The 22,089-nt window shown below is 39.5% G+C and overlaps 1 long non-coding RNA gene across 1 annotated transcript; it reads left to right on the top strand.

Annotated features, from left to right (window-relative positions):
* Positions 1-183: 183 nt before the first annotated feature.
* On the top strand, positions 184-3,468 carry LOC131516358 (uncharacterized). Its single transcript, XR_009264022.1, has 2 exons — positions 184-411; positions 722-3,468. It is a non-coding gene; the product is annotated as an uncharacterized LOC131516358 (long non-coding RNA).
* The last annotated feature ends 18,621 nt before the right edge of the window (positions 3,469-22,089 follow it).

Here is a 22,089-nt window from a genome sequence, read left to right as displayed (position 1 = left end):
TGCCCAGGATGAATAGACCACCTCTTAGAGGATCGTTGGGTTTATTTTTTTAACCCAGAGCAGGAAATGCTCTTTCTGAGCTCTGTCCCTCTCCTGAAGCTGCTCTGGGCATCCTGCCAAGGATTGCTCACCAGGCCCCTATTGTTCTTTTTTGATCTTTTCCAGTCCTTTTGCCTTATGCTCTCACTTCTTTTCCCATTTTTCTCTTTCAGGTTCCTCCTGCATGTTAGGTAATAGAAGCGACCTGCACAGAGACCTGTGTTTCTCTTAGATGAAACAACTGGTGTTTGGAAACTTGAGTTCTTCCTGTGGATCCTTCCTGTGTGGTGCACAAACCAGTGGGCCCCTCATGGGCTCAACACCAGGGAGTCCCAGTGGCAGCTTCTAAGCTCTGGTCCCCTACAGAGCAAGGTAAGCAAGATCCTGCTCAATTAGGCTCTGCTGTTTTCACTGAAAGAGTTTTGTCCTCACAGCACTTTCCAGAGAAGCTTTCTTTACCAAAGTTCCAAAGTGTAAGCTTCTTAGAAGTTTCTTGTCAGTTTTCACAGACGTTTCACATGAGCCGGACTCAGAGACACATTCGTTATTCAGTTCTGTCTCTCAAGCTCTCTTTCTCTTGGAGTATCTGTTCTGCTTCTGAGTAACTTCTAGTATGGTTACTTCTAGTACGGATACTTCTAGTATGGTTAACTTTTTTTTTATGGTTAACTTTTAAATCCAGTTGAAATCTCCCAAAAATGAAACTTGCAGAGGCATGGTTCGGGTTGGTGGAATGACAACAGCTACCTGGGATGGTACCTGTTGCTGTCTTCTTCGCTGTTACTATAGAAGAAACCACACCGCATGAGTGGCTCTCCAGAAGGCCCCCCCACACAACAGCACCTAGCCCAACTCTTTCATTTCCTGCTATTTCGGCAGACAACAGAGCAGCCAGGTTCAAATCTCGACGGCACCACTTGCTACCTGTGTGACTAAGGGGATGGTTCTTTTTACCTCTCTGAGCCTTTGTTTCTGGCTTAGCACCATGGCAAACAGTCTTATCTGGTCTTCCTCTCTGGGTTTTCCCTTGGAGTCAGAGGCCATTTCCACCCAAACTGAGAAAGACAAAGCATTGCCACGCAACTAGCAAAGAATTAATGCCTGTTCCTTGACCCTCCCTTTATAAGATTTCCTATTTCCTGCTGCAGCTGCTGAAATTAGCGGTCCACTGACATGAATGGTTACTATTGACTCATTTCTCATCTTCCTGTGACGTCCACAATACTTATTTTATATATTTATACATTTTTAATATTTTTACTTGCATGTTATATGTATTTATATGTACGTGTGTATATATTTACCTGTACCTATCTATATAGATATCTATAGACAGATGTAAATAGAGAGAAAATACTTAACGTGGTGAAAACTTAGTAAATACTTGTTATTGGTAAATGCAACTTACTTAATGGAAATGTGACAGCATGTAAGTTTTTTAAAACTAAGACGAACACTCCTGGACCCACAAATGCGTGATTTAGCAAAATACTCTGTAACATCAATATTGCACAGCAAATGATCAAATGACTTTAACAAAATGATTTAGTGTTGTGAACGGGGATGTTCCCTTGCCTATCAGGTTTTCCTATCAATACTGTTCAATGATGAACCAGAGAAGCCTGATACTCCCAGGTGAGGGAGAGTCAAGTTTGTCTTTCTGGTTTGTGACAGTTATCAGGTGTTTCCTTATGTCATATGTCAAAGGCTATATTTATGCAGGCTCAGAAGTCTTTTGTTCCTAGAGTAAAGAACAGTACAACGCAATCTCAGACATGAAGGGATTTCAAAAACACTCCAAGTATAGTAACTGATAATAGCAGCTTTTTCATATGGTCATGGTAAAGATTAAATGACATCATATATATTACATACCTAGCACAAAGCCTAGTACATCATAAGCACTCTGCAAACATTAGCTGCTACTCTTTCACCAAAGTGTAAAAGGGCATTTTGATCTCTCCCCGAGAGTGCCACTAAACTAAAAATATGCATGCAACTTCGTTTATAAATACGTATTGATGGTGAGGGTCGGCTGTCTTTTATTGTATTTTATTAATATTATCATGTTTTATTAACATCTATCCTGGGAGGGACCCCTAGATGCAGGGCCTGAGTCAGGGAATTGGGAGACTGTGATAAACCGAGGGAGTACTCTTCATGAGAAATATGCCAAGGGATGAAGAAAGTACGACAGGGAAAGGGTAAAAGCAGAGCAAAAATACGGTCTCAGGTCAAGTCTAGTCTTGCCTCTATAGGGAGGTTCTGAAGCTTACATCACACTACAGAGTATTTGCAGCGTGAGGTGAAGGGGTTGGCCTTTTGTGTCCCAGTGTCCATCAGTCATTTGCTGAGGACCACATCTCCTTCCCCTCCCGTGAAAGATGGGGCATAATCGGTAGAAGGAGGCAGACCCTCAGCCGAAGGCAATTCTCCAGAAAAGGAGAGGCATCTGCAGGCCTTCAGCAGCAGAGGCACTGGTACCATGGCTGGGGAGAGTAGGTTGCATACAAATGTTACTGTTTTTGCTTGCAAGAAGTTACTTTCCTCTCTGCGTCCGCGCTCCATTCAATATGACTTTGCAGCTCTCCACCCTGTCTATCTGGACTGGCTTTCGGACTTATTTTGACCAACAAAATATAGTGGAAGTGACACTGCACTAGTTCTAATCCTAAGGCTGAGGAAGCCTGGTGAGCTTCCACAGGCTCTCTAGCAATGCTGATGCCACCTCGCGAACAAGACTGTGAAGACCCAAAGAATTAAAGATGCTGCTCCAGCCAACAGCCTGCCAGCCTGTCGCCAGTCACGTGAGGGAAGCAGCCAGGTCACAATCAACACTCAAGCTCAACAAAGACACCACGGCCAGCCCAGCTAAGATCAGCTGAGCTTAGACACGTCAGCAGAAGTGCCCGTGGAAACGGTTAGGCTCGGGAGCAAGAGTAAATGGTGGTTGTCTTAAGCCACAAACCTTGAGGGGTTTAAAAACCTTAAAAGCTTTAAAAACAACAATAGGGACACCTGGGTGGCTCAGTGTGTTAAGCATCTGACTCTTGATTTGGGCTCAGGTCATGATGTCTGAGTTTGTGAGATCAAGCCCCACATGGCACCTGCTTGGGCTTCTGTCCCTCCCTCTCTCTCCCTCTCTCTCCCCTCCCCTGCTTGTGCTCTCTCTCAAAATAAAGAAATAAACTTTAAAAAGTCATTTAAAAACAACAACAAATAACTGATACACTCAATAGAGGGAACATGAACAGAAATATGAACTTAATTGAACATCTTAAAATAATTCCTACAATCATGCTTGAAATTGTTTTTCTCAGGGGAGGTTTTTAAGGAATAATTGGTTCTATGATTCTTTAGAATAATATAAAAACCTAATCTGTCATAATCAGACACATTGCTCTCAATAAATATTGAATTCAACCCCTACAGTCTAGTTTAATTGCCATCTAGCCTAAAGAATACTTATCTAGACTTGAAATCAGTTTTTGTCTAAGGGCCCTGGTCTCATCTTGGTCATTAAAGAAATCAACATGAGGAGGACTCAAGCAAAGAATTTCAGTGTTTGGGGTGCCTGGGTGGCTCAGTCAGTTAAGCATCTGACTTTGGCTCAGATCATGATCTCGTACTTCACAAGATCGAGCCCTGTGTCAGGCTCTGTGCTGACAGCTCAGGGACTGGAGCCTGCTTCGAAGTCTTTGACTTCCTCTCTCTCTGCCCTCCTCTGCTCTCTCTCAATCAAAAATAAATAAACATTAAAAAATGTTTTTAAAAAGAATTTCAATTTGAGGACAGAATCCTCATTTTTGTCTAATTTAGGGAATAACTTGCCTGAATCAATTTCCTTATGTGCTAAATGATTATAATATTCCATGTCTATGGAGAAAATGTGTCAAAATGCTTGAATGACATTTCATTGTGCAAGTCCAGACAAAGTGACAAGTGTTCCACAAGCAGAAGTGAAGTAAGGGGACATGATCTGTATACCCTCCTCGGAAACTCTGGGATGAAAAGATAACCAGGAATCCTTGCTGTATAAAGGTCTTGAAACTTCCTGAGATAAATGTGACGTAGATTTTCAAAGACATTTTCTGAATTTGAGCCTTTGTAATCGTATTCCTTAAATGGTGAAATAGGGGCGCCTGGGTGGCGCAGTCGGTTAAGCGTCCGACTTCGGCCAGGTCACGATCTCGCGGTCTGTGAGTTCGAGCCCCGCGTCAAGCTCTGGGCTGATGGCTCGGAGCCTGGAGCCTGTTTCTGATTCTGTGTCTCCCTCTCTCTCTGCCCCTCCCCGTTCATGCTCTGTCTCTCTCTGTCCCAAAAATAAATAAAAAACGTTGAAAAAAAAAATTAAAAAAAAAAAAAAATGGTGAAATAATGTAGGTCTCCAAATTCTCACCCTGAGGAGGAAGACATCTAAAATGTGCCTCAGAAGGGACTCTGAGTGATCAAGACCAGGGAAGAGATTCAGGAGCAAACCCAAAATAATTCTGACATGACCTTGAGACATTTGTTCTAAAGTCTTCTACAGAGGGAACAATAAAATGGAAAATCGTGGTTACATACTAAAGGCTTAAACAGAGTTGGCTTTCAGGTTCAAGACGGCTAACTAAATGCTAGGTTTACTCTCATTAAAAAAATTCTCATTAAAATGACAGAAAAACATGTGTACATATAAAAAGAATAGTTCTTCGATTGACAGATTTGAAAGAGATACCATCATCTCTATTTTTGGAAGATCCCACCCAGCACTTCAGACCAGGTTGAAAGTAAAACTTGAGAATTAAGGAAGTCACAGCCTCCTATGGAAGAAAAGGTCAAACACCGTGTGTTTTTCCTAACTGTGCCCCAAAATAATCCAAAGAGCAGTAACAGTGGGAACTAGGGGAAAGAGCAGGATGAAGGCAGTTGGTAAGGTGACTAATTAAGAATGACAAAACATTTACATCAGTATCCACCCACGTCCCTGTTGTCATGAAGGGAGTGGTTACTTCTTAGAGCTACAGACTCTTGACTGGTCTGCAGATTCAAGTTGAGGCATAGGAAATTCCAGAGTAGCAGAGACTGGAGAAGCAGAGCAATACTCCAGTCAGTCTGTGGTTGCTGGAGGGACGGGGGCTCCTGGCACTAAGATCCCACACACGCTTCCCCACCATTCCACCAACACTGCTGCAGCTAGACTCCTGTAATCAGAACCTGTTTCATTGCTACATAAGCAGTGATATTCATTCTAGTTAGGACTCACTTTTACAGCTGGGAACAGACAGCCTGAATGTCTACATGTTTGAGGAAGACCAAAAAAAAGACATCAAACATCATTTTTAAAAAAAAAAAATTTTAACGTTTATTTATTTTTGAGACAGAGAGAGACAGAGCATGAACGGGGAAGGGTCAGAGAGAGGGAGACACAGAATCTGAAACAGGCTCCAGGCTCTGACCGGCAGCACAGAGCCCGACGCAGGGCTCGAACTCACGGACCGCGAGATCGTGACCTGAGCCGAAGTCCGCCGCTTAACCGACTGAGCCACCCAGGCGCCCCAAACATCATTTTTTCAACGTTTTTTTTTTATTTTTATTTTATTTTTTTTTTATTTTTGGGACAGAGAGAGACAGAGCATGAACGGGGAAGGGGCAGAGAGAGAGGGAGACACAGAATCGGAAACAGGCTCCAGGCTCCGAGCCATCAACCCAGAGCCTGACGCGGGGCTCGAACTCACGGACCGCGAGATCGTGACCTGGTTGAAGTCGGACGCTTAACCGACTGCGCCACCCAGGCGCCCCAAACATCATTTTTAAAAATAATAATAATAATCACAAAGTTCTGAGCTCAACAAGTAGGAGAATGAGCCCTGGGGAAATGATGGAATTGCAGCAAATTAAACTATAATTATATATACACAGGAAATCAAACTGCAAAATAAACATAATTAATTTCCTCAAATTGGATGGAAGGGATATTATGTTCAAAAGAATAGATTTAATTGAAAAAGCAATGAAGGAGATCTCTGAAAATATGATCAAAATAGGATGGCCCAAATAGTAAAAGGTACATAGCTCAAGAGTCAAAAATCAGTGGTAGAGACAAGTAATTGCCCATCCATGTAGTGTGGAAAAAAATAGAGAGGTGGATAACATGGGGGGAAACCTAAGGAACATGAAGAAGAAGAGATTTGGAAGAACAATCAACCATTTAGTAGGAATTCTAAAATTTACAAACCAACTCAGAAGAGTGAGAATGGATGGGAAGAAACAATAAAAATAACAAGAATAAAAATATACTTATCAAATCTTCAAAGGAAAAGCCCCAAATTAAAACAATGGCAAAACTTACTAGGCTCAACCTAGTCAAATTTCAGCACCCAAAAATAAAGATATTATCTGGAAACACTTCAGAGAGACGTAAAGCATATCAGTAAGACGACAGAATCAGATTAATACTGAATTTATCTGAAAATAGGGTTGCTGGAAAACAAAGGAAGAATATCATCAGAATTCTGAAAGCCAACTGAACCTAGAAGTCCATACCTAACCTAGGTCTCACAGAAAGGTAAGAACAAGGTACATTTTTGGGAAGCATGCACTTGTATTCCTACTCAGAAAAGGTACCATTGAACAAACTCTTTCTAAAACAGTATCTGAATATCACCATGAATGGGCACAGGAGAAAGGTGTGGTAGGAAAGAACAATATCCTTAACACTAAGAGAAAATACATTTTTTTAAGTTTCACGGAATATTTTCAAAAATTGGTCATGTATTAAGTTGACATACATACATATACTATTCAATACATTTCAAAACAGAGAATTTCAGGTGCATTTTTTTTCAATATATGAAATTTATTGTCAAATTAGTTTCCATACAACACCCAGTGCTCATCCCAAAAGATGCCCTCCTCAATACCCATCACCCACCCTCTCCTCCCTCCCACCCCCCATCAACCCTCAGTTTGTTCTCAGTTTTTAACAGTCTCTTATGCTTTGGCTCTCTCTCCCACTCTAACCTCTTTTTTTTTTTTTTCCCCTTCCCCTTCTCCATGGGTTTCTGTTAAGTTTCTCAGGATCCACATAAGAGTGAAAACATATGGTATCTGTCTTTCTCTGTATGGCTTATTTCACTTAGCATCACACTCTCCAGTTTCAGGTGCATTTTTTAACCCTAATGCATAGCAAATGAACAACAAAAGAAGAGCATAAAAGGAAAAAAAAGTATCTTTCTATAAAAAATCCTGAGTAAAACCAAAGTAAAAATCAAAAGTATAAACAAGTCAGAGCTGAATGCCAATGACCTGTAGGATGTGGCCAAAGCAACGTGCACAAGAGAATCCAGAGCCTTGAAAATATTTATAACATTAAAACTGAAAATAAATTATCTAAGTATCATGTTTAGAAAATCATTAGAGGAAAAATACAAATAAATTAGGAATGTAAGAAGATAGTTATAAAATACAAAACTGCAAATTAGTAAATGAAGACTTGAGTAGTAAAATAAATCACTGTTGTCTTTCTGAAAGGCCAATTAGTGAAAACTGCAGCAAATACAAAAATGAGTAACATGTTAACACCTCTGGAAAGACAGGCACTGATGAATGACAAGAATCTTCATGCTGACCTAAGAGGTCTGACATGTATTTCGAAGGCAATGGGAGAGTCACTATAGGGATTTGTAAGGAGACTGGGTCAGTTTTGCGGTTTGAGAGAAATCCCTCATACAGCAATGTGCAAAGAAGATAGGAAAACGAAAATGAAGTCAGAGATGGCAGCCAAGCACGTTTTGTAGGAACCTGAATAAAGCAATGACAATCGGGATAGAAAGTAGCAGGAGTGACAAAAGGTTCAAGAATGAATAAAGCGCAGGCTTTGATGACTAATTGGAAGGTAGGTGTAAGGGAGACAGACGAGAAGCAGGTTTGCCGGTAAAAATGAGGATTTCATGTTTGGGCATGTTGGAATTGAGGTACTCTTGAGTCATCCAGGCAGAGATGGGCTGTTGAACATTGAGATACACAGCGTGGAGGAGGTCTCAGATAAACAAATTTAGTGTATTCTGGGTGTAAGATTAACTGTGGTCCAAGATTCTATTTAATGCCCATTCTGAGCAGTCTGTAGTGTTTCAGGCTGAAGGCAAACGCTTGAACGGATTATGAGACCAAGTCAAGGTTGAGCAGGAATGGGTATGAGGAGCAATCAGCCATGGGTGCCACGGGCACAGGATAAAGGTGTGGTAGCAAGCAGGTTGTACACTCACTCACCGTGTTATAAATGGTAGTTGAAGTCACGGGTGAAGATGAGTCGGGCCCCAGACAGCACGTAGCATGAGAAGAAAATGGTGGTTAAGAGGACTCCAACGGATCACCAATAGTTGAGGAATGAAAGAAGGCGTTCACATAGGTTAGCAAGTTTTAACAACCACTTTATCAAAGGGTTTTGAAGCATTTCATCCATCCTTATCACAAAGAGCCACAAGAGTTGCAGGAGGTGATCTGAAAGGTGCATGTATCAACCGCCTTCACTACTTCTACCTACGTCCACAAGAATTTGAGCTGGAAGAATTGTTAGTAACAGCACTGGGTTAATTGTCCTCATTTTTATTAATGAAGAACTCTTATCCATTGTCTTATGCCTTTTATCCAAGCCTTGTATATTTTAGATCCCATAACTATAGGCCTAAATGAATTTCCAGGACAAATGCTTCCTTTGGCTATCCTCAATATGCTTCATTGATTTTTTTTTTCTCATTCCACTAAAGACAGAAATAGCCTACTATCCTTATTAAATTTAAATTAGGTTAAAAATGTATGTGCTAATGGTGAGTTCTTAGGGATGAGCTGGTCCAAATCATAAGTGGGAGAAAACTTTCCTAAATATCCTAGAACATAAAGTAAAATTGATCATTATATTCCAGAATCTTAATAAGTTTCTCATGAATGGGGAAGTATTTTTATTGCATTAGGCTGTCATGGGAAAGACTGTATATCAGAAGTTAGAGATCATGGATTTTATTCTGTAGTGTATCAACAATTTCTCTGAGATTTTAACTTGGTTGCTTGGTTGTTGGGATAGCCAACTTCTCCCCATTGGCCTGAGACTTCCCCATTTTTAGCATTTGAATGTATTGCAGCTGAGGACAAATCATAATGGTTGGTTGGTCACCACAATAGTTGCTATCTCTGAACTTTAATTTCTTCACATAAAATGTAATGACTAGAATCAATGACCTATAAAGTCTGTCAGGTCTAAAATGTCAAAAGACAGGTAAATTCTACATGCCCAAAAAAAAGAAGAAAAAAAAAAAGGAGGCTGCTTGCATGATAGAGTCTTCCCTGCAGCAAAAGAGCAATCTGTTCAAATATACAGCCTCTGCCATAGAACACTTTTTTTAAAACTTTAATATTTTATTTATTTTTGAGAGAGAGTGTGAGCAGGGGAGGGGCAGAGAGAGGGGACAGAGGATCCAAAACAGGCTATGCACTGACAGCAGTGAGCCTGATGTGGGGCTCAAGCTCACAAATCATCAGATAATGAGTCAAGCCAAATTCAGATGCTCAACAGACTGAACCACACAGGCACCCCCAATATATAAGACATTTTTAAATCACTGAGCATCAGTTCAACAACATTACATAGATGGGTTATAGCTTCACTATCAAACAGAGCAGGGTTAACGTTATTCTAGAACCTGAAGCTTAGGAGAAACTAGATGTAGAAGCAAGAGGCAATGCTTGGGCTGGGAGAGGGCACATTTTGAGACCAAGAGGCTTCCACCTGATGGTACTGGCCTGGCCAACATCAGATTTCTGTTCTTTCTTTTGGTGGTCAACAACAAAGGTCCTGAATAGAGATCAGCCTACAGTAAGAATGAAAGCAGGGCTTTGTGAAGCCATGAATACAGGATGCAGTGACCTGGTTAGTACAGGGCTGGTCAAATAAAAAGGAAGTTTTCTCTAGCTAAGACCAAGAGGTTGCTTATCTCTGCGACTGCCAGTATTGAGTCACTGCAAAAGATAGCAGGTCCAAAAGAGTGTATAACCTTGTTTCCCTGCCCCCATTCCCATGAACAACTGCTTTCAGACAATTCTGTTCTTCTGAGACACAAGAAGTTTTCAGTTGGGCCATCTGAGTTTCACTAGTATCATCAATATGGGAGGATTTCACAGCAACCAAAGAAAACTGATTTGTTACTTTTCAATGAAGAGTTCGCCAAATCTTCAAAAAGTTTTCCTTTTTTTATTTTATTTTTTTAATGCCTATTTATTTTTTGAGAGACAGAGACAGAGTGTGAGTGGGGGAGGGGCAGAGAGAGAGGAAGTCACAGACACTGAAGCAGCTCCAGTTTCTAGGCTATCAGCACAGAGCCTGATGTGGGGCTTGAACTCAGGAACTGTGAGATCATGACCTGAGCCAAAGACAAACACTGAACAGACTGAGCCCCCAGGCACCCCCTTAAAAAGCTTTTTATAGAATAGGCTCCCATGGGGGAATCAGTCAGTTGAGCATCTGACTTAGGCTCAGGTCATGACCTCTGGGTTCGTGGGTTCGAGCCCTGCATCGGGCTCCGTGCTGACAGCTCATAGCCTGTAGCCTCAGATTCTGTGTCTCCCTCTCTCTCTGCCACTCCCTCACTCACGCTGTCTCTCTCTCAGAAATAAATAAACATCAAAAAAAATTTTTAAAAAGCTTTCTTTATAACAAAACAGCAGTACAATAAAACTAAATACCAGGCATTAGGATCCTATGGTTCATGCCTCAGGGACACCGACTTATCGAATCAGCTTAATAACTGACAGTTGAGTCAAATGTTCTTTTTTAAATTTTTTAATGTTTGAGAGAGAGACAGAGCATAAGCAGGGGAGGGGCAGAGAGAGAGGAAGACCCAGAATTCAAAGCAGGCTCCAGGCTCTGAGCTATTAGCACAGAGCCTGATGGGTGAACTCATGAACCGCGAGATCATGACCTGAGCAGAAGTCAGACGCTTAACCGACTGAGCCACCCAAGCGCCTTTTGACTCAGATGTTCTTACATAACCACCTCCAGCTGCACAACAATAAATATAATGCCATCTCAAGGCTCTCATTATGGTGAATGTACCCTTAAAATAATAGTCGAGATGGATTCAGAGATGCATCTAATTCTAGGAACAGATAAAGAAAATTTAATAATACGTTGCAGGAAATGAAGATTTTAGTACACAGAAGACAAAAGAGCAATTTTTTGTCCACTGAGAATGCTACAGAAAGTGGGTTTAAGTTTATCATTTTCTCTCCTGCTTAAAAATAGCCTCCTACATCTCACACAACAAACTCCAAATCCCCTGGACTATTAATATTCAAGATCCACCACTGTTTATTTTACTTCAGATTTTCAATCTCATCTTCCAATTTCTGATCTTGCTCTCTAGCTTTTCTGTTTTTTTTTTAAAAAAATTTTATTTATTTATATTGAGAGACAGAGTGAGAAAGAGTACAGCATAGGAAGGGCAAAGAGAGACGAAAACAGAGAAACCCAGGCAGGCTCCACAGTGTCAGCACAGAGCCTGATGCAGGGCTTGAAATCACGCACCCAAGATCATGACCTGAGCCAAAATCAAGAGCCAGACACCCAAGCGGCCGAGCCACCCAGGTGCTCCTCTCTAGCTTTTCTGTTCCAGTCATCATTTCCCAAGTACTCATACGCCTTTCCCTCTCTGTGCTGTACTTGTGGAATGCCTTCCACCTGAACTGCAGTCCTCCAGTCTTCATCTCTTCACAAAATCTTTCTTGAATGCTCCAACCGTCACTGAGTTCTCTTGCTTTTAAATTTCTACAGCACATATATAAAAGCCAATGTGAGGTACTTAACAACCTAATGGGTTAGCTGTTTTTTCCACACACATGTGTTTTGCCTTCCCAACTAGATGCTTGCATCTTTGAAGACTGAGATTTTCAGACTTTGCATGTCCCCTCACTATTAAATGGGAACAGTGCAATTTATTGCCTCCCTGGATTAAGTCCCAAGACCAAGTCCTTCCCTTGAGATGAGGAGACCTGTCCATTGGTCTGAAACAATCTAAAGAAAGAATAATTAAAGCTGGAAGCATAATAATCTACTCCAGAGGGGTAATAATAGATAACAGATAGATAATAATACCAGACTCCAGAAAGATGCTAAAATTCTCAAATTAGACACAACTGACAAGCCACTTCTCCTAGGCCAAACATAAGTTGGATGGAAAACGTGGGTTCGTATAACAATAACCATTGACTGAGGAATGGAAACATTTAGTCAAGGAATCTTCTGGGTTATTATCATGTCAAACACTGATTCAGAGGTTTATTAATTTTTTTGTAATGAATAAGCATAGTCAGCTAGTATTAGAGGAAAATCAGATTGAGGCTCTCCTGCAACCAAGCCAGAGCTAAAGTAAGTTCAATTTCCTGCCTTCACTTTTATTCTTATCTTCACAGGGGACTATGTTTTGGCAGAATAATTAAATGTATTTACTGTGAGATTGAGAGAAAATTAAAAGCAGCAAGCAGATGATGAAAATTGTTCAATGACTGTTAGAAATTTGTGCTTAAGACATGAATACATGAAGAATGTTAAAGAGATGAGAAGTTTTTAAAGGAACCTTCTCAACCTTCCAGGAGGGCCTCATTATGAACAAAGTTGTTTCACCTAGAGCCCCATAAAGATCCCATATGTCTTGCTTTCCCTCTTCTTCTCCCTCTATTTTTAGCATCTCATTTTCTACAAGACATACGGAGCTGTGCCGCTGAGCCAAAGGAAATTTAATATGCAAGCTCACTAGCACCAAATATAAAACAGAATTACCAGCGGGAAAGGATTGTTCAAAAGGGTAGGACCAGCAAGAGAGAACCACTTTCAGGAAGGCACACTTGGCTTTTTTAAAGACTCGATTTTTTTCTAGAGCAGTTATTTATAGATTTACAATTCAATTGATAAGGAGGTACAGAGATTTGCTATATACTGCCTGCCCCCACATATGCATAGCCTCTCCCATTATCAACAATTATCAACAGTATCATTCATTAGTACGGTACTTATTTTTTTAACCAAGGATGAGCCTGCACTGATTTATCATAGTTTACTCTAGGGTCTACTCTTGGTGTTGTAAACTCTATGGGTTTGGACATATATATAATGACATGCAAACACCACTATATTATCATACAGAGTATTTTTTGCTGCCCTAAAAATCCTAGTGTTCCAATTAGTCATCTCCCTGCCCCTCCCCCAACACCAGCAGCCTCTCATCTTTGACTGTCTCCATAGTTTTCTCTGTACCAGCCTATCATATAGTTGGAATCATACAATATGTAGCCTCTTCAGACTGGCTTCTTTCATTTAGTAATATGCATTTAACTTTTGTCCGTGTCTTTTTATGGCTTGATAGATCATCTCCTTTTAATGCCAAAAAGGATTCCGTTGTCTGGATACACCACAGTTTATTTATACCTTTGCCTACTAAATGACATCTTGGTTGCTTCCAAGTTTCGGCAATTATAAATAAAGCTGCTATAAACAGCCATATGCAGGTTTTATGTGAACATATGTTTGCAACTTCTTTGGGTAAATTCCAAAGAGCATGATTGTTGGATTGTATGGTCTAAGAGTATGTTTGGTTTTCTAATAAACTGTCAAACTGTCTTTCACAGTGGTTGTACTATCTTGCATTCCCACCAGCGAAGTGTGAGAGCTCCTGTGTCCCACGTTCTCATCAGCATTTGTTGGTGTGAGTATTCTGGATTTTGGCTATTTTAGTAGGTATGTAGTTGTACCTTATTGTTATTTTGATTTGTATTTCCCTAATGATGTATTACATTGAGCATCTTTTCATGTTTACTTGCCATCTGTTTATCTTCCTCAGTGAGGTGGTCTATTAACGTCTTCAGCCCCTTTTTTAATCAGGTTGTTTATTTTTTGAAAGAAACTAAAGCAGGCTCCAAGCTCTGAGCTGTCAGCACAGAGCCCAATGCAGGGCTCCAACCCATGGACCATGAGATCATGATAAAGAAAACACATTCCCCTGAACTCCCAAGAGTACAGCTTATCTTCTAGTTCTCTTCATATTGTCTTTTGTGGGGCAAAAGTTTTTAATTTTAATTAAGTCCAGCTTCATGGATAGTGTCTTTGGTATTGCATCTAAAAAGGCATTACTGTACCCAAGATCATCTAGGTTTTTCCCTATATTATCTTCTGAGAGTTTTACAGTTTTATGTCTTACATTTAGGTCTATGATCCATTTTGAGGTGTTTTTTTTTTTTTTTTAAATGTATGATGTCTGTTTAGATTCATTTCTTTGCATATGGATATCCAATTGTTCTAGCACCACTTGAAGAGATTATCTTTGCTACGTTATATTGTCTTTACTCCTTTGTCACAGATCAGCTGATTATATTTATAGGGGTCTATTTATGACCTCTCTATTCTATTCCACGTATGTATTTGTCTATTCTTTCATCAATACCACACTGGTTTGATTACTGTAGCTTTATACTAAATCTTAAAGTCAGGTACCATCCAGCTTCAAAACTGTGTTGATTGTTCTGGGTCTTTCGCCTCTGCGCATAAACTTTGCAATCGGTTTACCCATACCTGTAAAACAACTTGCTGGAATTTTGATTAAGATTTCTTTGAATCTATAGATTAAGTTGAAAAGAAGTGACATTTTGACAACATTAAATCTTCCTATCATAAACATGGAGTATCTCTTCATGAATTTAGTTCTTTGATTTCATACATCATACCTTGTACGTATTTTGTGACATTTATACCCAAATATTTCATATTTTGGGGTGCTAAAATAAATGGTAGTGTACTTTTCATTTCAAACGCCACTTTTTTGTTGCTGGTGTATAGGATTGGCAATTGACTTTTGCATATTAACCTTATATCCTTCAACCTTGCCAAAATCACTTATTAGCTCTAGGTTTTTATTTTGTTGCTTTCTTTTTGGTCAGTTCTTTGGGATTTCCTACATAGATCATCATGTCATCTACAAAGGCAATTTTGTGTCATTTTTCCCAGTCTGTATTTTCTTATCTTCTTGCATTAGCTGTAACTTCCAGCACAAATTGAAAAGGAATTGTAAAAGGAAATATACTTGCCTTGTACCTGATCTTAGTGGCAAAGCTTTGAATTTCTTACCAGTAAGTGTGATCTACATTTTTTTGTAGATAGTTTTTATTTGATTGAGAGACCTCTATTTCTAGTTTATTGAGAGCTTTCTATCATGATGGGTGTTGGATTCGTCTAATTTTTCTGCATCTATTAATACAATCATGTGAGTTTTTTTTAGTTTGTTGATGTGATGGATTACATTAATTGAGTTTTGAATGGTGAACCAGACTTGCATACCTGAGATAAGTACCATTGGGTCATGGTGTAAAACGATTTTTGTCCTTTTCTGGATTCACTTGACTGCATTTTTATATAATTATTAGACCTACATATAAAAGATTGTAGAGAAACTTGCAGCTCATAGAACTGCAGCAAAATTTCTCTATTTCCAAAAATATATTTTGATTCCCTTCTTGAAATAGAGAATGTCCACAATGCCATAATAAAGTCTGAGTCGGCCATACCTACATAAAATTTCCCATAAAAAAAGAAATAGGGCTTCAAGACGTATGGTTGCCCATAATCAAACTAACTCTAACATCATTTAACACATTTGCTCTTAGGAACTTTGTATTCTTCTTCTGCTCTTGAACTTCTCTTTCCTCAGGATACAGTCAGACTTTTTGTATGCCATTTTATTGGTTTTTTTTTCAACAGTTGATATTCCTCACCATTTTGTCCTATACTACTTTGTCTACCTGTTTAAGTGCTCACATCTACACTAACCCCCTTCCTTCTCCTTATCTGAAAAGAGGTATTATGCATGGTCTGGCCAGTGAACCCATTGGTCACCTTTTAAATTACTGCCCTTAATTTCTGATGGACAGTCCTTTCCCTCATCTCTTTCAGACTTACAGTTGCAATACCTCATCTTCAAGTTCCTAGTCCAACTATGCTTTTTTCTGTCTCTACAAAGGCTTATCCTATACTTTACTTAGTACAGAGCCACTTGACAGGATATCCTACAAATTCCCTTTTCTCTTTCCATGTATTTCTGTATTTTCACTTTTCCCTTCTCTACCTCTTTTTCTGGTAAAGTGCCAGGTTTATTTCCTAAATAAACCCCATCTCTATCTCCTGGATTATCTCTTCCCACTTCTTCATCCACGTGGCTCCATCAGTCATTCCCCTCTCATGAATCTCTCTCAAGAGTCTTTCCCATCACTCTCTTTTTGTTCTCTGTCTACAACCGTGTATAGGACTTTCCATTCTCTTTTTTAAAAAAATATTTTCTAACCCCATGTGATAAGAAAACATTACAAATTTTAACGCCTAATTGCTCTATACTCCCTGGCCTTTCCTCGTTTTGATTAGCAAAGGCATCTTATGTTTGTTCTCTTCAGAGGACAGATGCTACAACAATCTTCAAAAAAGAAAAATTGAATTCTTAGCTTCTCTATTTCAAAAACCTAAATTAATTGAGGATGAAACATAGAAATAAATAGCACATAGCAACAGATTTGGGAGAACACCAATGAGAAAAAGCCACAGACTGGGAAAAAATATTCACGTAAGTATTTCCAACTTAGGACTTAAATCATGGTATGTAAGTGTTCATAAAAACAGCCATAAAAAGATTGACATACAAATTCTTGGTAAAGATGTGAAGCAACTAGAATTTTCATACAGTGCTGACAGTAACGTGAAATAACTATTTTGAAAAACTGTGTGGCAGGTTCTTATAAAGTTAAACAGAAACCTATTCTATGACCCAGAAGTCCCATTTTACATCTTTACCCAAGAAAAATTAAAACAAAACAAAACAAAAAGAAGGTCCACAAAGAGACTTATATGATAGGAAGCATTACTGTAACAACTAAAGACAACACCAATGTCCATCAATAATTCAATGGATAAACAAACTGTGGTATATCCAAATAATGGAAAGTTACTCAGAAGAAAGGAATATTGATATACTGAATGATATGGATGAATCTCAAAAACTTAGTATATAAAGGAAAAAAACAGAAACCAAAAAGTATATACTATCTTGATTTTATTTACATCAAGTTGAAGGACAGATAAATCTAATCCATGGTGAGAGAATTTGGAGCAGAAGTAGTTTCTGGGATTGGGAAAAGGTAGAGGATTGACTAGATTGAGGAAAGAAACTTTCTGGGTTGATGGAAATGTTTTCTATCTTAACAGAGGTAGGCATTGCATAACCATATGCATTTGTAAAAATTCAAAATGACAACTTAAAATCTATCCATTTTGTTGCATGTAAATTGTATCTCTAAAAAAACGTTAAAAATGAAACTAACTCGAAAGGAGAAAAAAAGTAGAAATACATACATGTATATGCCATACATTCCCCTAAAATTGTATCTGGATTTTACTTGGGGTATATCTTACCATAATCAGTGATTTGCACCCTTTTTGTAGATACTTTACAAAGCTTGAAAGATCATTGATTTCAAGGTATATTCTCACAAGCCAAACTGTTCCATACTCCAAGTAATATTCATTGAATCTGGCAGAATGGCATTGCTTTGTCTGAAAGTCTTGATATCCAAGTCAAGGAATGAGCTTTTTTTAATTTGAAGTCAGTGAGACGCTTTAAGAAACAATGCACTGGAGGCAACACGTCAATGTTAGCCATTTCTGCCTGCTCACCACTCTATTACTAATGCCCAGCACAGAGCACCATGTGCTGGCAGGCATTTAGCATGTGTGAAATAAATGAACAAGTCAGGTTGGGTAGAAAAAAGAAGTGAACAAGGTTACTGGGAAAGAGAAAAGTGTATAATCCCCAAAGACAGTTACTCAGCCAATAAAATAATGAATAGACGTGCAGTTGTATTATGGAGACTATATTATGGATTTGGCAACATATTTAGGATTTTGCCTAAATATGTCATAGGAGGAGATGAGGGCTTGCTGATAGGAGAATGCCAAATGCTTTGGTTTAACTATGCATGAATAATTCAAAGTTCGTTTTAGGTACCTGGGACTAAGACATGAATAGAGATCTTTCAAATTCTTATTAAACTTGATAATTATATTATGAAGGCACAGAGTTGATAATTTACTCAGCTGCTGTCTTCACAGAAAACATGTTCAGCCCCATCTAAGTTACACTTCTATCTTCTCTAAGGCTATCAGGGTACCAACTGACGACAAACTTATTTTACCTTGCTTGGGATCTACCAAGATCTCCAGTGTTGGGATGCACAGGCCCTCCTTTTGCTACACTCCAATCCATATTAAGTTATCTCAAAAGGGATTCCAATGGAAAAAAAAAGTTTTCAGAGAAATATTCTTTTAAATTACCTCTAAAAAAAAAAAAAAACAACTCTTGCATTTAACCCTTTGGGAGAGGTGCAAAGGGCTATCACTAAAACTATCAAGCTTGGAAAGTTTAGCAGGAATGTATTAGGGAAGAAGAGAAGAATGGAAATTTAAACAGCTGGAAAAGGGGCAGAGATAAAGAAAGACAAGAATAAAAGAAGATGGCAGCCAAAAGGACAGCACATAAAGTAGCCATGGAAATGAGACACAAACACAGCAGACATTCCCCCCCACCTCATACTGCTACGTGATGTCATCCTGTGGGAGATAGGAGACAAATGGGACTTTGTGTTTCCTTTCCTTTTCCCATTCCTAAATCCCATTCCTAAATCTGGCTTTATTACCCGTCATCTCAAGGGGAAAACATTCCACTACAGGCCTTCTTTCAGCTGTTGGATTCGCCAAGCCAGTTTAAGAGATCCAGCAACGGTGCTGAGTCTTTGGGTGACCACAGTGGAGGGAACAGGAAAAGAGGGGAGAGCTTGTTTCCCAGTCTGGGGAAGTTTGCTTCAGTTCTGGCTGAGTGTCCTCTCGGGGGATGTAACATTCTCTTCTGGATTTGGACTGCAACACGCTGCAAACTCAGAGCACTGCCCTCGTGAGCCAGAGCAGCAGCTCATAAGCAGGTCTCTCAGGGCCCCTGTCTACGCTTCCACATGCATCCTTTTTCTTTTCTTCCCAACTAAGGTCTTCAAAATCACTTCCCAAATCAGCTCCCACTGCAGGGCTCAGCTCAGGTGACAGGCTCAGGACTAGGCAACACAGGTGACCCCACTTTCAAAGAACTCCCCACTTAACTCTTTTCCCCACAATCCTCTCCTTTCCTCTTCAGTCCTGTACAGGCTCACATGTTGTTTTCAAGGAAAAGGGTCAAAGGTCTTTCCATTAAATTGAGGAAGCCACTTTTTTTTTTTTTTTTTGGTACAGTATATTTTCAGGTAAGTATTTTTAGCTCCATAAATACAGTTTTTAAAATCCAGGACCTTAAAATGCAAATCCTTTGTAATGTTTAATTATAATCCCCCCTCTTAATAAAAATTCTCAAAAGGCTGCCTTCCTTAACCTCAAAACAGAGAGGGCCTTCGGACATCACCTACAAAGTTTCATAACCTATTTAATTAGGCTCTAATCCAGCATCCACAACCCCTCAGTCAGCTTGGCCTTTTTTCCATCTACATGAATGCCAGCATTATCTCAGAATATTTTACACACAGGCTGAAATATCTGCAAAGGAACATTCATACCTGCAGGAGAACAGTCAGTACAAATTGAGTACATTTGCTCCTCTATAAGCTAAGGCCCTTGTCCTTGTTTAGGCTTTGCCCTCCATATTCTCCTTGAAAAGAAGAGAGTGGACAATTTTCTTGCCTACTCACAAAACTGGGTGACACAGTCTCACATTGCATACAAGAAAGAAGTAAACTATTACTGGCTGCTTGCTGTGTGCAGGACATTGGAGCTAGATATTGTGTCTACAATTTTTTTTTTTCCTTTTATTCCTCACAATACCTACATGAAGTAAATATACTTATTTCTGTTTTACAGGTGATGGGACAGTAACATTGAGATGTTGAGTTCTATCTCATTCCACCACACTATGTGGTGTTATCTCTTCAGGTCACCTAGCTATATTAAACCCAAACAAGTAGCAATGACAGCCCTAAGGACCTAAATCTTCTTGCTTTGGCTGGTGACTTCAAAAAGCCTATGTCAGTGTGAAGGTAGCCACATTTTCTTCTTCTGAACGGAACAAGGTCACATGACAGCCACACTGCCTGAAACCATGTGCTGAGGCTGCAAAGGATATAGGTGTTGGGTCAGACAGGCGCATCTGGGTCCTAGTTAGCTATGCAACCTTGGGGCAGTTTGTGCATTCATTTGTTCCTCTACATGTTCTGCAATATTTATTGAACATCTACTATGAGCCAGGCATTCTTCTAGATGTTGAAAGAGTACAGCAGGGAACAAAACAAGTCAGGCTCTCACAGAGCTTAGCATACTCAAGGAATTTAAAACACGCCTCTATTTTCTCCTTGTGTGAAATAAATGGGAGTAATGTCACCTCCCTCATGAGGTTCTGTGAAAGATTATGTAAGTTAATATATATACACAGTATTTGCTATAATAACAGGCACACAGTAAGCACTCAATTGATGTCAGTCACTCTCGTTGTTTTAAAATGGAAATTCTTATCTCTGGCACAAATTCAGCCAAAATCAACACAGGTGATGACACAGTGGGACTTCCAGTATATAGAGATGGGTAGGGGGTAGAGAACAATTGTCCCCTGAAGTATCAGGGGTAATTTCATATCACATTTAGTGGAGGCTGGAGGGCTCTAATGTGAGCTGCTTGACTATCACTCATTTGAACACTAATGGAAACGTCAGGCTGAATGGAGAGTCTCGTTTCCCTGCAAATTTCAGCATACAAAGTGGACCTGGGATTTATTTTTACCTAGTACAAAAAATTGAAGTCTCCTTAGAGAAAGCAAAGTGCAGGTGTTACAGTAATTATTTTAAATAATGCAAGCATTAAGAGGGAGAGCTTTTCTATAATACCTTTTGAAATGAGACTTTTTTTTCTCTTTTTTCAGAAAGCCGGAGCTGTACCTAATCTCCTTTATAAGCTTCAGGAGCTAAAAGGAATGCTTAGAACAATGATTTCATTGGTTAACACTTTCCTAGCCATTCCAAGGATTTTCTAGTCAAGACAGCACAAGGAGAGTTGTAGGAGTAAATCCAAATTTCAGATAAGCAACTTCCTGAAGTTGGGGCACTAGCAAGAAATGAGCCATGGCAACAACAAACTTACTAATCTTCCCCCGTCCCCAGTAATAGGATGTATCTTTCTGAAAGCCTAAGCAGGGATTCCAATCTGTCCCTGTGATTACAGACCTTGGAATTAAAACTCCCTGTGTTTTGTTCAGCTAATTTCTGAAAATATTTTGATGTTCTTGATCAAAAGAAAAAATTAAAACAAACCCTTTCATTTCACCTGTATCTGAAGCAAATATTGATTGACCGATCTATCTTTGGTTCAGGGTTAGCAAGTTTGTTGGTAGTCATGTTGGGTCGTTTTTTGGTTTTTTTTTTTTTAATATTTTATTTATTGTTGAGAGAGAATGAATGCAAGCAGGGGAGGAACAGAGGGAGAGGGTGGCAGAGGATCTGAAGCAGGCTCCATGTTGACAGCAGAGAGCCCGATGCAGGACTTGAATGCATGAACCCTGAGATCGTGACCCGATCCAAAGGTGGACACCCAACTGAGCCACCCAGGGGCCCCCCAAGTTAGGGTTTTTGATGCAAGTTTCAGTTTGGTTTAAATTCCTGCCCAAAAGTCTAAAAAGAATCAAAAACTAAGTGACATCTTAATATAAATGAGGAAGGGCATAAATAAATTCTTCAGAAGACATTTCCTACCAAATATTCCTAATAATAAACATCCTGGTTATAACTTAATAGTTATATGGTCTTTCCATTCACAGGAATCCTCTTTCTTCTTACACAAAGTAGTACAAGTGAGATTCTTAAATAAATTCTCCGAAGTCCCCAGGACAGAGCCAACAGCTTCATGTCGTTTTCTGCTGCCTGTGGTCCACACCCTCCAGAGGTAGAAAGTATCTGCCTGAGACTTGGGGA

Source organism: Neofelis nebulosa, chromosome 1, assembly GCF_028018385.1.
Source record: "Neofelis nebulosa isolate mNeoNeb1 chromosome 1, mNeoNeb1.pri, whole genome shotgun sequence".
In the NCBI taxonomy this organism is placed as follows: domain Eukaryota; kingdom Metazoa; phylum Chordata; class Mammalia; order Carnivora; family Felidae; genus Neofelis; species Neofelis nebulosa.
Note: the sequence above shows the minus strand (reverse complement) of the source record. Positions and strands in the feature narration are given on the sequence as shown.